General features: G+C 42.3%; 1 protein-coding gene across 4 annotated transcripts in view; it reads right to left on the bottom strand.

Moving 5' to 3' along the window:
• TTLL4 (tubulin tyrosine ligase like 4) overlaps positions 1-13,584 on the bottom strand; it is a 45,006-nt gene that overhangs the window by 20,919 nt on the left and 10,503 nt on the right. For 2 of the 4 annotated variants that reach the window (XM_023221263.2, XM_023221236.2), the window contains exon 2: positions 7,068-7,144. The exons of 1 other annotated variant lie outside the window; for it this stretch is intronic. The gene's annotated coding sequence lies outside the window, so the exon portion shown is untranslated. The remainder of the gene's footprint in view (positions 1-7,067; positions 7,145-13,584) is intronic. One more of the 4 variants, XM_023221253.2, reaches the window with a different exon arrangement.

Below are 13,584 nucleotides of genomic sequence, written 5' to 3'. Positions count from 1 at the left end.
TTACTGACGATGAATCCAAGACTCAGAAAAGTTAAGTAACTTTTCTATAATTAAATAACCAATAAGTAGCAATGCCTAGATTAAAACTCAAATCTGTCTGAGTCTACAATGCCTATTAAATGGAATGAAACACATACTTAGACTCTATCCCCTCCATTATCTCTAATCTTTAGGTACGAGACAAAAGCCAGGCTGGAAACACTCCTCTATATTTATACCAAGGCCCTTTGTGGAAAATCTCTAAAAGCACATCACTGACTTTTCATCAACACCACAGCCAATCAGTCCCCCTCTCCCCTGTAGCCACAGGCACTCACTGCACAACACTTCCTTTTGCACACACTGCTCAATGTTTGCCTTGCTACATCCCACCACATGAACCCTCAGTGCCAAACACATGAACACAAGTAGTCCAACACCTAGCTGGCTTGGCTTTTAATCCAAAAGAGGAAGAGGGAGGCCAAGGATACACGCCTACCCTCCTCAGAAGTTGCAGGTGGCCTGCTCCCAGATAAAGTGTAAAACAACACACCTGGGCAGGTACTAGAGTAGAGTGAATTCTCTTCTCTCTAAGGTATTCCAGATCTCATATCTCTGCAATAGTCATTTCCCACTTCTTGTCTCCTCTCATAGTCCCTCTATGGTTTGCTTTTGTGTCCCACCAAATCTCATGTTGAGTTGTAATCCCCAATGTTGGAGGAGGTGACGGGATTATGGAGGCGGATTTCCCCCTTGCTGTTCTCATGATGGTGAGTTCTCGTGAGATCTGGTTGTTTAAAAGTGTATAGCACTGCCCCATTTTCTCTCTCTCCTGCTCTGGCCATGTGAAGACATGCCTGCTTCCCCTTCCACCACGACTAAATGTTTCCTGAGGCCTCTGCAGCCATGCTACCCATACAGCCTGCAGAACCAGGAGCCAATTAAACCTCTTTTCTTTATAAATCACCCAGTCTCAGGTATTTATTTATAGCAGTACGAGAACGAACTAATACAGTCCTCATAATGTGTAGTATAGCAGTTGGAGAAGGGCCACCTGTCTTCCTAAAGAAATATGTCTGGACTCAAGGGCCAACAAGCAGGTGAGAGGACGTTTCTGTAAGTCTCTTTCTGGGAAATAGTTCCAAAGCTAGTTAAGAGATACCCAAGGTTGGATAAGATGGCTGTGTTAGGAATTGCCAAGCAAAGACAAATTTGTTGCATCTGCAGAGTAACTTCAAGAATGCCAAGTAAACAGTATCACTCGCAACAGTATCAAATACAAATGCTCCAACCTAGTTTCAGTGTTTGAGGTTCAGAAGTAGTGTCACTTTAAGACAAGGAAATGATAGTTGCTAAAAACAACTTCCTTCCTTCTCTTTATAGAGATTCCTAATGAGATTAAAACTTCAAATGGTTGGGAAGCAGAGGCCTAACTAAACCATTCAGGCAGCCTGGGTCCCAGACCCCCAATCACTACCACAGGTCATCTTTTCCAGTATCCTACCCACTGCTTTAAAGGAATGCAAGTGACAAACTTTAAAAAGCTTCTGAAGGCCCAAAGTCTAAGAAGTGAAGGAAGTTGGCCGGGCACGGTGGCTCAAGCCTGTAATCCCAGCACTTTGGGAGGCCAAGAGGGGTGGGTCACGAGGTCAGGAGGTCGAGACCATCCTGGCTAAAAGTGTAACCCCGTTTCTACTAAAAATACCAAAAAAAAAAAACTAGCTGGGCGAGGTGGCGGGCGCCTGCAGTCCCAGCTACTCAGAAGGCTGAGGCAGAAGAATGGCGTAAACCCGGGAGACGGAGCTTGCAGTGAGCTGAGATCCAGCCACTGCACTCCAGCCTGCGCAACAAAAGTGAGACTCCGTCTCAAAAAAAAGGAAAGAAGTGAAGGAAGTGGAGAACCTTGTTTCAAAAGCTAACATAGTGAGTTCTGCCATAAAGTCAAAGTCCAGAGAGGCAAATAATGTCTGGCACCCAGACCCTACCGACAGCACATACTTAGAGGGCAATTTTCAGCAAAGTCATCAAACCCATTCCCTGTGATATACTCTGGGCTCCTAAGATGACGTCTGGGAGACCTTTCTGCCAGTGTCTCTTATATTTCTAAGTGTTCTGTGATAATGCACACTTTGTGTATATGTGCGCCTCTAGGGTCCAAAAAGCAGACTGTTCATCTCCCAGGAAGTATTTTAGGAAGAAACATCAAAAGAAAGATAACAGGAGAAAAGGTATTTATATATGTAGAAACCTATGTACTGGCTACTAATGGAAGCCCATTTCAAAAACTCCCAACTTAAACAAAGCTAAACTTATAAAGAGTAATTGCTGACTACGTAAATTACAAAGGATTAACTACATATTTATACTACTTAAAGATAGCTCAAGGCATTCATCCTTACTCTCTGTTACTAAGTCCAAAGGATCCACCATCAGCTGACCCTCCAATCAGCAGCTTGCAAGGAACTTACTTTAGGGGCCAATAAATTGACCTCACCTGAAAAATAATATTTTGAATAATCTAACATTTTATGGAGCAATGATCTAATGTGTTTCTTGTTCCTACACAGGATCCCTAGGGAGCAGGAGGGCTTAAGGGGCAAACAGCTTATAAATGCTAAGCTATAGCCGGCAGAGTTCAACTTTAGAATAAAACAAGCCTATTTCTGTAGCTAAGTTCCTCAATCTAGGTCCTCCTCACAGTCAGGCTACATGAGCAGCTACCACCTCGTGGTGACTCATGACAATCAGAGCATGGATCAGTAGTGAATCACATGCAACTCTGAAACAGCACAGCTGGAATGTTCGGGGAAAGATAAGAGAGAGGAAGTACCATACCCCCATTGAGTAGTTGTGGGAGGTAAAGTTAAAAATTCACATAAAGCACATAAAAAGCACAGGGGCTCCCAGTAAACATTTGCAGCATGGTAGTTACAACTCTCATTCTCACTGGCTCCAAATGATCTATCTCCCCTCTGCCCCTTCATAAGCTGTGATGAAGGTGGAAAAATACAAGGAATAGGCAACAATTATTCCACTACAAAACTTCAGCTAGGACAGGTAATGTTCTTTTGTAAAAGATAACTGTCTTGTTATTTGGGAGCTTTTGTGAAAAAAAATTTTTTTTTTAAACAGTCTCACTCTGTTGCCCAGGCTGGAGTGTAGTGGTGCAATCTCGGCTCACTGCAACCTCCACCTCCTAGGTTCAAGCGATTCTCCTGCCTCAGCCTTCCAAGTAGCTGGGATTACAGACACTCGCCACCACGCCTGGCTAATTTTTGTATTTTTAGTAGCGACGGGGTTTCACTATGTTGACTAGGCTGGTCTTGAACTCCTGACCTCAAGTGATCCACCCACCTTAGCCTCCCAAAGTGCTGGGATTACAGGTGTGAGCCAACATGCCCAGCTGATTCCTTTTTTTTTTTTGGACAAGGTCTCCCTCTGTCACCAAGGCTGGAGTACAGCGGTGTAGTCATAACTCACTGCAGCCTAGGACTCCTGGGCTCAAACAATCTGCCCACCTCAGTCTCCTGAGTAGCTAGGACTACAGGTGCACATCACCATGCCTAGCTATTTTTTACTTTATTTTATTTTTATAGCAATAGAGTTCCACTATGTTGCCCAGGCTGGTCTCAAACTCCTGTCCTCAAATGATCCTCCTGCCTTAGCCTCCCAAAGCTCTGGGATTATAGGCATGAGCCACCACACCCAGCAGAAACTATTTTAAATGTTATCTGTTAATAAAAGCAGCCAGAGCTTCTTGAAAAATGGCTGATTACAGGGTTGGGGCAGGGAGAGCAGGAGACGGGCCTGGAATATTTTGTGCTGCCAAAAAGTAAGGAAGTGGTCAAAATTTGATAGAGACATGTCAAAAGACCATAGATACAGCTAACATCATACTTAATAGTGAATTATGAGATGCTTTTCCTCTAGGATTAGGAATAAAATAAGACAAGGATGTCTACTCTCTCCATTTCTTTTTTATTTTATTTATTTATTTACTTTGACACAGTGTCTCACTCTGTTGTCCAGGCTGGAGTGCAGTGGCACAATCTCAGCTCACTGCAACCTCCACCTCCCGGGTTCAAGTGATTCTTCTGCCTCAGCCTCCCGAGTAGCTGGGACTACATGCATGTGCCACCACACCCAGCTAATTTTTTTTTCTTTCTTTCTTTTTTTTTTGTATTTTTAGTAGAGATGGGGTTTCACCATATTGGCCAGGCTGGTCCCGAACTCCTGACCCCGTGATCTGCCCGCCTCGGCCTCCCAAAGTGCTGGAATTACAGGCATGAGCCACCGTGCCCGGCCTCCATTTCTATTAGACCCTATACTAGAACTTCTAAGCAGTGTGACATAGCAAGAAAAAGAAATCAAAGATATACAGATTGGAAAGGAAGAAGTAAAACTGTCATTATTTGTAGGACATATGATCTTGTACATAGAAAATCCTGGCTGGGCACACTGGCTCACACCCGTAATCCCAATACTTTGGGAAGATGAAATAGAAGGATCACTTAAGACCATGAGTTTGAGAACAGCCTGAACAATACAGGGAGACATTATCTCTACAAAAAATTTTAAAAATTAGCATAAGCCTATAGCCCCAGCTACTTAGGAGGCTGAAGTGGGAGGATCACTTGAGCTTGGGAGGTCGAGGCTGCAATGAGCCATGATTGCACCACTGCACTTCAGCCTGGGTAATAGAATAAGACCCTGTCTTAAAAAAGGAGAGAGAGAGAGAAAATCCTAAAACATTTACCAAATAAAAAATCCTACTAGAACTAATAACCAAGTTTAGTAAGGTCACATAATACACCATCAATATACGAACATCAGTTTTAGTTCTACATACTAGCAACAAACAAACATGTAAAAATGAAATACACAATTCCATTCACCACAGCATCAAAAAGAGTAAAGTATCTAAGAATAGGAACTTCTGGTTCCAAAATGGCAGCATAGAAGCAAGCTGGCTTCACTTTCCCTCACAGAAAACCAAACACAAATACACAGCACCCAGATTATCACCAGCAAAATTCCAGAACTCAAATATGAAGAGGAGACAGTTCCTGGGACCACAGAGAAGGGAAAAAATTCTGACAAAGTGGTAAGAAAACTGAACTTCCCCATCTGCAGCATCCCCTCCCTCAATCTTCCTGGTACCAAGGACATAGAAAACCTGCCCCCAACTCACAATTTCTAAACTGGAAAAAGTGAGATTGAGATAGACAACCAGGTTGGGTGCAATGGCTCATGCCTGTAATCCCAGCACTTTGGAAGGCTGAGGCGGGCAGATCACCTAAGGCCAGGAGTTTGAGACCAGCCTGGCCAACATGGCAAAACCCCATCTCTACTAAAAATACAAAAAATTAGCCGGGCATGGTGGCGAGCACCCATAATCCCAGCTACTCGGGAGGCTGAGGCAGGAGCATGGCTTGAACCTGGGAGGTGGAGGCTACAGTGAGCCGAGATCATGCCATTGCATTCTAGCCTTGGCAACAAGAACAAAACTATGTCCCCCGCCGCCAAAAAAACACAGACCACCAGCTTCCCTGTCCATGCCTCAACCCACAGAAAGCATCAAGAGTGCCTGAAGACAGAAAAATATCCCTGAAGACAGCCAGAAACAAAGCAAGAAGGTAGGACTATCATACTTAGCCCTGGACTCTGCTCTGTAACTCAGCCAAAGGAGACACCAAATCAGAGTGGCTGTGCAGCAACACTACTCTCTATAGGAGGTATGTTCTACAGGTCACCTGGGCACAAACCCCTTGCCGGCCTTCCCACATTGCCAGGATATTCCTTTTGGGACCTCCTCCAATTGGGAAGGGCAGTGCTCCAAAGCAGGGGTCCCCAACTCCTGGGCCACGGACTGCTACTGGTCCACGGCCTGTTAGGAAACCAGGCCACATAGCAGGAGCTGAGCATTGGGCAAGCAGCATTACCATGTACGCAAGTATTACTGCCTGAGATCCACCTCTTGTAGGCTCAGCGGCAGCATTAGATTCTCATAGGAGTGCTCACCCTATTATGAACTGCCCATGTAAAGGATCTAGGTTGCGTGCTGCTTATGAGAATCTAATGCCTGATGATCTGTCACTGTCTCCCATCATCCCCAGATGGGACCACCTAGTTGCAGGAAAACAAGCCCCAGGGCTCCCACTGAGTCTACATTATGATGAGTTGTATTATTATTTCATTATATATTACAATGTATTAACAGAAATAAAGTGTACAAAAAATTTAATGTGCTTGAATCATCCCAAAGCCACCTCCCCACCCACCCACCCCAGTCAGTGGAAAAACCGTATTCCACAAAACTGGTCTCTGGTGCCAAAAAGGTTGGGGACCACTGCGCTAAAGCCAAGACAAACCTGGGGCCAAGATGCCATCTAGTGTTGAAGAAGAGGTAATGACCTAGTGATTTAACAAAAAAGACAGTCAACAGGTTAAGATACAAAAAATCTCTAAACAAACATATCCAATAACAACCGAAACAAGCCAGACAGAGAAGACTGGAATAAATAATATTTCAGCGTAGAGATATATACATATATCCACAAGAAATAACAGCAAACAGAGAACTATGACAAAGCAAGAAATGGACAAAGCCAGAAAACAGTGACTGACTCTAATGAAACAGTGATACATGAGCTCTCTAACCAGGAACTCAAAATAGCAGTTTTTTGTTGTTGTTGTTGTTTTTGAGACAGAGTCTCGCTCTGTCGCCCAGGCTGGAGTGCAGTGGTGTGAACTCGGCTGACTGCAGGCTCTACCTCCCAGGTTCACACCATTCTCCTGCCTCAGCCTCCTGAGTAGCTGCAACTACAGGTACCCGCCACCATGCCCGGCTAATTTTTTGTATTTTTAGCAGAGACAGGGTTTCACCGTGTTAGCCAGCATGATCTCCTGACCTTGTGATCCACCCACCTCGGCCTCCCAAACAAAATAGCAGTTTTAAGGAAACTTGGTGATCGCCAAGATAACACATAAAAGCAATTCAGAAACTTATCAGATAAATTTAACAAAGAGATTATTAATAATAATGATGTTTAAAACAAATCTTAGAACTGAGAAATAAATTTGCTTACCTGAAAAATTTACTAGACTCTTAACAGCACAATGGATCAAGCAGAGGACAGTATTAGTGAGCTTGAAGACAGTCTATCTGAAAATACACAGAGGAGAAAAAAGAAAACAGAATGAAAAGCAACAAAGATAACCTATAAGACACAGAAAACTACCTCAAAAGACCAAATCTAACAATTACTGGTATTCAAGAGGGAGCTAAACAAGACACAGGGGTGGCTTACTAAAAGAAATTAGCAGGCTGGGCACGGTGGCTCACACCTGTAATTCCAGCACTTTGGGAGGCCGAGGTGGGTGGATCATTTGAGGTCTGGAGCTCGAGACGGGCCTGACCAACATGGTGAAACTCCATCTTTATTAAAAATACAAAAATTAGCCGGGCATGGTGCACACCTGCAATCCCAGCTACAGGCGGTTGAGGCAGGAGAATCACTTGAACCCAGGAGGCAAAGGTTGCAGTGAGCTGAGATTGCACCACTACACTCCAGCCTGGGCAACAGAGTGAGACTCCATCTCCAAAAAAAAAAAAAAAAGAAAGAAAGAAAAAAACTAGTTACTGGTCTGCAAGAAATTTCACAAAAGGGGCCAGGCGTGGTGGCTCACACCTGTAATCCCAGCACTTTTGGGAGGCTGAGGTAGATGGATCACTTGAGACCAGGAGTTCGAGACCAGCCTGGCCAAGGGTGAAACTACATTTCTACTAAAACCAGAAAAAATTAGCTGGATGTGGTGGCACATGCCTATAATCCCAGCTACTCATGAGGCTGAGGCATGAGAATCACTTGAACCCAGGAGGCGGAGGTTGCAGTGAGCTGAGATCATGCCACTACACTCCAGCCTGGGTGACAGAGTGAGACTCTGTCTCGGAGAAAAAAAAAAAAAAACAGAAATTTTTCCAAAACTTGAGAGAGATACATATATCCAACCTAGGCATATAATAATTAAACCTCTCAAGGTTCAAGGGCAAATAGAAGATTTTAAAAGGAGCAAGAGAAAAGAAGCAAATATATATAAGGGAGCTCCAATTCATCTGGCAACAAAATTCTCCTCAGAAATTATCCAAGTGAGGGAGTGAAACATTTCAAAGTGCTGAAAAAAAAAAACTGCCCTCCAAGAATACTGTATCCAGCAAAACTACTCTTCAAATATAAGAGATAAAGTCTTTCTCAGATAAACAAAAGCTGAAAGAATTCACTACCACCAGACCCATCTTAGAAGTAATGCTAAAGAAGAGTTCTTCAATTTGAAGGGGGGGAAAAAAACTAACACGCAAAAAGAAAACATTTGAAGGTATAAAATCCACTAGTAAAATTAGATAAATGGACAAACCCAGAATAGTCTAATACTCTAATTATGATATGCAATCTAATCATAACTCTAGTATGAAGCCCAAAAGACAAAATTGTCAAAAACAATAACAGCTACAGCAACTTCTTAAGAAACAGGCAAATAAGGTTGGGCACAGTGGCTCACATCTGTAATCCCAGCACTTTGGGTGGCTGAGGCAGGCAGGTCACTTGACGCCAGGAGTTCAAGAACAGCCTGGCCAACATGGTAAAACCCTGTCTCTACTAAAAACACAAAAATTAGCCAGGTGTGGTGGCGTGTGCCTGTAATCCCAGCTACCTGGGAGGCTGAGGCAGGAGAACTGATTGAACCCAGGAGTTGGAGGTTGCAGTGAGCCGAGACCACGCCACTGCACTCCAGCCTGGACGATAGCATGAGACTTTGTCAAAAAAAAAAAAAAAAAAAAGGCAATATAAAAATATGTAAATTGAGACACAAAAAGCTAAAATGTATGGGGGACAGAGTTAAAGTGTAGAAAGTTTTTATGGTTCTCAATTTGTTCATTTCTGTTCTTTTGGAGTTCGAGACCAACGTGGGCAACGTAGTGAGATCCTATCTCTACAAAAAAAAAAACCACAAAAAATCAGCTAGGCATGATGGCACATGCTGGCAGTCCCAGCTACTTGGAAGGCTAGGGTAGGAGAAGCGCTTGAGCCCAGGAGATCGAGGCTGTGGTGAGCCGTGAATACACCACTGCATTCCACGCTAGGGGACAGCAAGATTCTGTCTCAAAAAAAAAAAAAAAAAGTTATCATCTCTCAAAATGACTTGTTATAGGGTGGGCTACTCGGGAAGCTGAGGTAGAAGGATCGCCTGAGCCAAAGAAGTCGAGACTGCAGTGAGCTGTGATCATGCCACTACACTCCAGCCTGGATGACAGGGTGAAACCCCGTCTCAATAAAAAATAAAATAAAATAAAATAAAATGAAATAAAAATAACTATAAGCTGTTTTTTGTAAGTCTCACAATAACCACAGCGCAAAAACCTGTAAAATCCACTAAAAATAAAAAGCAATTAATTAAACCATACTACTAGAAAAAACTACAAAAACAGTAAGAAAGAGGAATTACAAAGCAACCACAAAACAAGCAGCCAAATGGCAGTAGTAAGTCCTTATTTATCAATAACAACACTGAATGTAAATGGACTATGAATAAAGGAAACGTGGTATATATACACAATAGAATATAATGGAGCCATAAAAAAGGAATGAAATCCCATCATTTGCAGCAACATGGATGGTACTGGAGGTCATTATGTTAAGTAAAATAAGCCAAGCACAGAAAGACAAATATGGCATGTTCTCACTCATATGTGGGAGCTTAAAAAAATGGATTTCAGAATATAGAGAACGGATTGGTGGTTATCAGAGGCCAGGAAGAGTAGGGGGAAGGGTAGGCCTGTTTCAGGTAATGGAGCAAGAAGTAAGTCCATTTGCTTGAGTTGTTCACTGTTAAAATCCATTTCTACCAGTATAATTTCAAAGAAAAGTTGAAGTTGATTGGTGTGCTACCTGCTTTCTGGTCTGAGGAAAACCAAACTTCCCTTTAAGTAAGTACTGAGGTTTTAAAAATTTTTTTTTAATTTTGCAATTATCTCAGACTTGGAAAAAGTTACAAAAATAGTACAAAGAACTCCTGTTTACCCTTTACCCAGATTCATCAAATGTTAATACTTTACCACACTTGTTTTATTATTCATTCATATTCTCTCTCACATCTCTGTGTGAACCGGTTTTTGAAATGTTTGAGAGTAAGCTGCAGACATGATACCCCTTTACATCTGAATACTTCCTAAAAACTTCCTGAATGTTTGCTAAAACCAGGATATTCTCTTATACTCAAAAAACTAACATTGATAATACTATAAACTATATTATTATTATCTACTATACAGACCTTATCCAAATATTGCCAATTGTCCCATCAATGTCCTTTATGTGGCCCAGGATCACAAGCTGTATTCACCTGTCATATCTTTTTAGTTTCCTTTAATCTGTAATAGTTCCTCAGCCTTTATTTTTCTTTAATGAGCTTGACACTTCAGAAGAATACAGACCAGTTATTCTAAAGAATGAAATTCAATTTGGTTTTGTCTGAAGTGATGATATATCCTTAGTGGCATCATATCATGAGGCCCATGTCAATTTGTACTATTACTAACGATATTATGTGCTTCATGATATGATGCACTTAAGGATATATTATCACTTCTGCAATTTCCAAACAAAAATGCATCATCTTGAATGTGTACCTGTACCCATTAATCAACCTCTCTAACCAGCCAGTGAATTTGTAAACTCTGGCTCAAGGTGAGTTCAAGGGAAGGCATACTACTCAAGTCTGGCAGATAAAGTTTAATGGAAGCACTTTCTCTGGGACCCATCAACACACAAGCTGGTAGGAGTTCTCCAATACTTAGAGGGAAAATGCTATTTAAATGTGATTCTGTGTAAAACCTCACATCCCAATAAAACACAAGTCTTTGTTGTGTCCTCAATGGAGAAAACAGTTGCTGTCAGCACCCAGCTGAGAAACAGGAACCTAGAGGCTGAGACAAGGATTTTAGGGCTAGAGTCAAGGAAACAAGGGGGCACTGTGGCAAGCTCAAGGGTTTCTATAACCACTGTTATTCAAAAGAAAAGAGCATGTTATCTGTTAATCTCCTTGAAAATAAGGTGAGAATGTCATACTCTAACAAAGTCATGCTAGGGGAAAGTGAGAGAAGAACAGATCAATCACATTCCCCTCTTGTCCAATTAATCTTTCAGAGTCAGGGCCAAGAAATAAGCTGTAATTGCACAAAGAAGACTTCAATAAAAAATATTCAGGCACAAGGGGATCAAGGGGCTCAGTCCCTGGACAGGCATCCACACAACACAGAAACTCCCGACATGCCTGTCATAATGATGCTTTCACCCTGACCTTAGCAGATCTTCAATTCCACTTAATCCATCAACAAGTCCTTCCAGCTTCAAATATATGTCTTTGAATCTGGCTATTCTTCCCCATTTCCACTGTCATTACCTTAGTCAAGCTACCATCATCTCTCAACTGCTGATTTCCTGGCTTCCATATCATCTATTTTCCAGACAGTGGCTACTCTTTTCAAAACACAGTACTCTTTTTAAAACACAGCTTAAGACCATCTGATGGCTCCAAGGACTATGTGATCCGATTCCTGACTCTCTGACCTTATCCAGAGCCACTCTTCCCCTCATGAGGAACGTTCCCACCCGTGGGTCTTTGTGGTTCCCTCTGAAACTTTCAGATCTCTGAATGGCTCGCTTAGTTCCTTCACTCAGTATTCAGCTAAAAAGGCCTTCCTTGTCAACCCTATCTAATATGTCCTACCCCCAATCATTTCTTATTTCATTACCTTGTTTTATTTCCTCCATTTCATTCCTCCACTATCTAAAATTATTATATGTTAATATTTCCTTACACTTGGCTCAAAAAAAAACAACAACAACAGATGAACAAAGAAGCTGGTATGTTTTTAAAAAACTACCAATGAGATTGGAAAGAGACAAAGGTGAGAGACTATCTGTGTATACCTTTTCCTGTAATTTTAATTTCTTTTTGTTTCTTTGAGACCAGGTCACTTGGTCACCAAAGTTTGACCTCCTGGGCTCATGGTCCTCCTATCTCACCCTCCCAAGTAGCTGGAACTACTGGTGTGTGCCACCACACCCAGCTAACTTTTTTAATTTTGTAGAGACGAGGTCTTGCTATCTTGCCAAGGCTCGTCTCAAACTCCTGGACTCAAGTGATCCTTCCACTTCAGCTTCCCAAAGTGCTGGGATTGCAGACATGAACCCCTACACCAGGCCCTAATGTTAACTTCTGAGTTTTTAAATTTTTTTTTTTTTTTAATAGAGACAGAGTCTCACCATGTTGCCCCAGTTGGTCTCAAATTCCTGGCCTCAAGTGATCCTCCTGCCTCAGCCTCTCAAAGTGCTGAGATTACAGCCATGAGCCACTGGCCCTGGTTATTTTAAAACAAAATAAAAACTTCAATTCTTTATGCATTTCTTTGCTATCTATCTTCCAGAATGAAAGCTCTTTGAGCACAGGGACTTTGTTCAGAGTTTATGTATCCAGTCCTAGAATGGTAATCAGAGCTCATTAAATATTTGCTGAATAAACGAATGCATCTACAACAGCTATGACCAGCTAAGGGGGAAAAAAAGTTTTTCACTCTCTTAGTCACTCTTAACACAGCACAGAATATTTCACCTCTAGTCATCAAAATGTGTGTGAGGCACACACACCAAGGAATGCTCCAGAGGCAACGAGCTGGATATCCTTTAATTCAATTCTGACACTCTCTACCTAAACATAGCATCAGATCGCACAGGTTAAGGGCTCAGTACCACAAGGCTGCTTCCACTTCAGATGACAACTGCAAGGCACAGGTTGTGACCTGTGCTTCTGATTGATTTGCTATAAATTGGTGTTCCCTGGCCAGGCGTGGTGACGCACACCTGTAATCCCAGCACCTTGGGAGGCAAAGGTGGGTGAATCGCTTGAGCCCAGTAGTTCAAAATTAGCCTGGGCCACATGGCAGAATTCCATCTCTTAATTAATTAATTAATTAATTGGGGTAAACTGAAAACCCTCTCCTTTGAATTTGATCAATCTGTTACAACAACTCACAGAACTCAGGGAAACACTTCACTTAGATTTACCTATTACAGAGAATTACAGAGGATACAGATGAACAGCCACATGGAAGAGATACACGATGCATAGGGCAAGGGATGTGGGAAAGGGCTTGGAGCTTCCGTGCTCTTACCAGGAGTGCCAGGTACATTCATGTGCTCAACAATCCAAACCCTGTCTTTTTGGGTTTTTATGCAGGTTTCATTAATAGGCATGACTGAATAAATTACTGGCCATCGGTGGTCAGCTCAATCTTTGGCTCCACTCCCCTTCCCAGAAGTTGGGGGATGGAACTGAAAGTTCCCACCCTCTAATCACATGGTTGGTTCCCTTGGCAACCAGCCTCCCATCTTGAGCCTATTCAGGAGTCCCCAGCTGTCAATCATCTCATTAGCATATAAAAAGACATTTATAACTTAGAAGTTCTGAAGGTTTTAGGAGCCAGGAACCAGGGGCACACACCAATTATGTATTTCTTTTTCTTTTTCTTTTTTTTTTGAGACGGAG

This window comes from Piliocolobus tephrosceles, chromosome 11 (assembly GCF_002776525.5).
Source record: "Piliocolobus tephrosceles isolate RC106 chromosome 11, ASM277652v3, whole genome shotgun sequence".
Taxonomy (NCBI): domain Eukaryota; kingdom Metazoa; phylum Chordata; class Mammalia; order Primates; family Cercopithecidae; genus Piliocolobus; species Piliocolobus tephrosceles.
Note: the sequence above shows the minus strand (reverse complement) of the source record. Positions and strands in the feature narration are given on the sequence as shown.